Source organism: Notamacropus eugenii, chromosome 6 (genome assembly GCF_028372415.1).
Source record: "Notamacropus eugenii isolate mMacEug1 chromosome 6, mMacEug1.pri_v2, whole genome shotgun sequence".
Lineage (NCBI taxonomy): Eukaryota > Metazoa > Chordata > Mammalia > Diprotodontia > Macropodidae > Notamacropus > Notamacropus eugenii.
This window is the reverse complement of record NC_092877.1, coordinates 614,454-618,250: the sequence shown is the minus strand read 5'-3', so window position 1 is coordinate 618,250 and position 3,797 is coordinate 614,454. Positions and strand designations below refer to the sequence as shown.

Sequence of the window (3,797 nt, the reverse complement as noted above, 5' to 3'; positions counted from 1 at the left end):
GACTTTACGAGACATCAAGAATCAGTCAAATTCCAGGGTGTCTGAGTAGGGGGAGGAGGAAGTGGTGGGGGTGGCTTTGTTGAACTGGCAGTGGCTCTGACCTGTCTCAGGGCCCTTCTGAGTGCTGCTCTCTTCCGTTGCTGCTGCCTGTTGCCCTGGCTTCTATGGAAGTAATGGATGGACAGCTCAACCTTCCTTGTTAGCAGAGCAGATCATTAGCAGGGAAATACAAACAGGTCATTTTGTGTCACCAAGAGGTGGGCACATATCTTTTTGAAACCATGAAGCTGACACAGTCTGAGCAGCGTCAGTTATCACTGGAATTACAAAGGGATATCCACATGAAATAACTCTTGCTTTTTCAGGATAGGTGGAAAAGGGTCAACTGGAGGAAAGGTGGAAGGTCCAGCAGACTCCTGATGGAAACTTTCATCTTCTCTAGTCTATCAGGCTGCTGCCTGAGGATAGATCTGAGGGCCCAAACATGCCAAGGTCTCAGCAGTTTAGTTCTGCAACGGTGCCAGGGGTCCTTGAAAAGGACCCAGAACTCTTCTTTTTCTCCCTCAGACGAGGAAAATCCCAATAAAACTGTTTCCTGGCAACAAAGTTCTCAAAAACGCAAAACAACAATAGAAGATCAAGCCATCAAGGTTGCTGTTCTGAAGTGACACGTGGAGTTTCTTGTGACCTGACAATGAAAGGTTGATGAACGAAAACAACCAGCTCCGGGTTGAAAAGGTCAGGCTCCCAAAAGCTCTGCCTGACAAGGAATTGGATGCAGATGCTGATTTTGTAGAAGAATCAGAATTATGGATTCTGCCTCCCCCTGCACAGACTGCCGCACCCTCTTTTCCCTGACAGGAGTTTGCAGCCATCACAGGGAAAGCCAAAGACATTCCCATCCCCAACCTTCCTCCCTTGGACTTCCCATCCCCAGAGCTCCTGCTTCTGGAACTCCCGGAAGATGTTCTGAAAGGACTCATAAACAGGTAAGTCAAGGTCCCAAGGTGGCAAAACGGTGTTGGTGAGGGAGAGGAAATCATACAGTGAAAACAGCAAAAAGGAAAAACTACACTTCGTGCCAGGACGAGGCTAAGTAGAGACCTGGCCATGCCATAGAGAACATTCACTGTGAAGCACCTATCACAGTCTCAGGAGAGGTCGAGGCTGAAGAATCTAGTGGCGGCAACCACTTACCTCCCGGGGGTCTCTCTACCCATTCAAACCAAATGGCAACCGGGAATCACTTTCTTCACACGGCAGTTATTTTCTTTCTCCTATCTTCAGGATTATGCTATATGTAATAATTAATCTATAATACCATAAAGTATAATGAAAAATCAAATTAATACAGAAGCCCAAGGATGGCCTTCCATTGGACAGATGCTTTCTGTTATGTATTGACTGCATGCATTTTGTCATGCACGATTTATTAATTCTAATGAAGCCTGTCAGTTACATGCCTTTCTAGATGATCCCATATGTGCCACGCTTTGCACTACTCCTATCATGATGATAATCTCAAGACTATCAGGAGAAATGTTTAAATTTCCACTTTATGAAGAAAAAACCCAAAATATTAGTTCTGCTTTTTTAAACTATCAGTTTACATACTTAATCAGGGAACATCATAAGTTTTAACTTTCTGTGTGCTGTATTAAAATGTTATGTATCATTTTAAAAAGTACCCAAGGAATCATCCCTTTGTTTTAAATGGTGCAGAAATCAATAAAATAATTGTGTTTTATTAAAAAAAAATCAGTCAAACAAAATCTAAAGAATTAAAAAATAGAATAAAACATAATATATCCTCATTGGAAAAACAACTTACCTGGAAAAGAGATCCAGGAGAGAAAATCTAAGAATTTTTAGTCTGCCAGAAAGCCATGGTAAAAATAAGAATATGGACATTATCTTCCAAGAAATCATCAAAGAAAACTGCCCTGAGGTTCTAGATCCAGAAACATGGTCATCGAAAAAATCCACTGATGACATCTTGAAAGAGATCCCAAATTCAAAACACCAGGGACAATAGTTGCTAAATTCCAAAACCATCAAGTTCGGGAGAAAATACTGAAAGCAACCAGAAAGAAGCAATTCAAATATGGAGAAACCACAGTGAGGATCACACAGGACCTTGCAGCTTCTACACTAAAGTATCAGAGGGATTGGAATTTGATATGCTATAAGGCAAAGGAGCTTAGATTCCAATCAAGGATCAATTGCTCAGCAAATCCGAGCATAATATTTCAGGCAAGGAGAGGACATTCAGCGATATAAGGGTTTTCTAGTTCTTCCTGATGAAAAGGCTAGAGTTCAATAGAAAAGTTGATCTTCAAATACAAGACGCAAGAGAGGCCTATAAAGTAAATATGAAACAAAAACTTGTTATTCTGTATGGGCAAACTATTTACATTCTTAAATAGTAGAATGATACTATTAATCTTGAGGACTATATATTTGTTATGACATTTAAAAGGGATATAGATAGATACAGGGTGTGGGTATAAATTGACTCATATGATGATAAACATGATTAAAGGGTTAGAAGAGATTGTAATGGGAAAATAGAAAAGGAGGAGGCAGAACAAAGTAAATTGCATCACAGAAAGAGGCATAAAAACATATTATAGTACAGGGAGATAGGCGAGGGAGAGGAGCATGGTTTGAGGTTTACTTTCTTCTGAATTGGTTTAAGGAGTGAAGAACATACTTAGTTAAGTATCAAAATCTTACTTGCCATACATTCAGAAGGAGGGGAAAGGGAGGGGAAGAATAAGAGAGTGGCAAGAAATGGTAAATGAAAGGGTAAATCAAAGGGAGGGGGCTGATAGAAGGGAGGGAGGATTGAGGATGTGTGGGTCAAAAGCAAAACTACTGAAGAGGGGAAGGGAAAAATGAAAGTGTAAAAGGGGGGATAGGAGGGGAAGAAAAGCACAGATAGGAATCATAACTGTGAATGTCAATAGGATGAACTCTCACATGAAATGGAGATGGATAACAGAACAGATTTAAAAACCACAAACCTACAGTATGTTGTTTACAAGAAACACATTTGGAAAAAGGGAATACACCCAGGTTAAAAGTGAAATGTTGGAGCAGAATATATTGTTCTTCAGCTGATGTAAAAAAGCAGGGGTAGCACTCAATCTCAGATAAAGCAAAAGCAGAAACAGATCTAATTAAAAGAGATAAGGAAGGAAAGTATATCCTGATGAAAGGCACCATAGACCATGAGGTAATATTGATGAGGTTCAAACTCTGGGAACCTCCCCATTGCCTCTAGATATTTCTCATCTTTGATTACATTACTAGTTACACCAGTATGGTCAAGATCCTCCTTAGACCCTCCTCCCAGAGTCCTAGACCACCTCTTGATCTTTCCCATGGTCTTTCTATATAGAAGTTCCATCTCCACCTCCATGAAGGTACTCAGATTCATTCCAGCTCTGACTCTGTCTAGTTGAGATTCTACTTGGGCCACTTGTTAATACAAGTGTCACAAATGGTTAGACTCCTTAAGAGTCAACCCAAAACTTTGGTTCGAGTGGAATTCATTCAGCAAGACCTAGTGTGTCACTATTTTGGGGTCCTTTGGAGATAATTGAATGGGGATAGAAAGGAATATACCATTTTCTGGGCGGTACCTGAATCATACACAAAAACTGACCATGTACCAGGGTGTAAAAATCTCACAATTCAGTTAGTAAAGGTAGAGATAGTCAATGCATGCTTTTCAGATCATGATGCAATAAAAATTATATAATAAAGGATCATGGAAAGACATAGTAAAAAAT

At 40.1% G+C, this 3,797-nt stretch overlaps 1 pseudogene; it reads left to right on the top strand.

Moving 5' to 3' along the window:
- Positions 1 to 164: 164 nt before the first annotated feature.
- Positions 165 to 993, top strand: LOC140510965 (nuclear receptor-binding factor 2 pseudogene; annotated as a pseudogene).
- Positions 994 to 3,797: the final 2,804 nt, after the last annotated feature.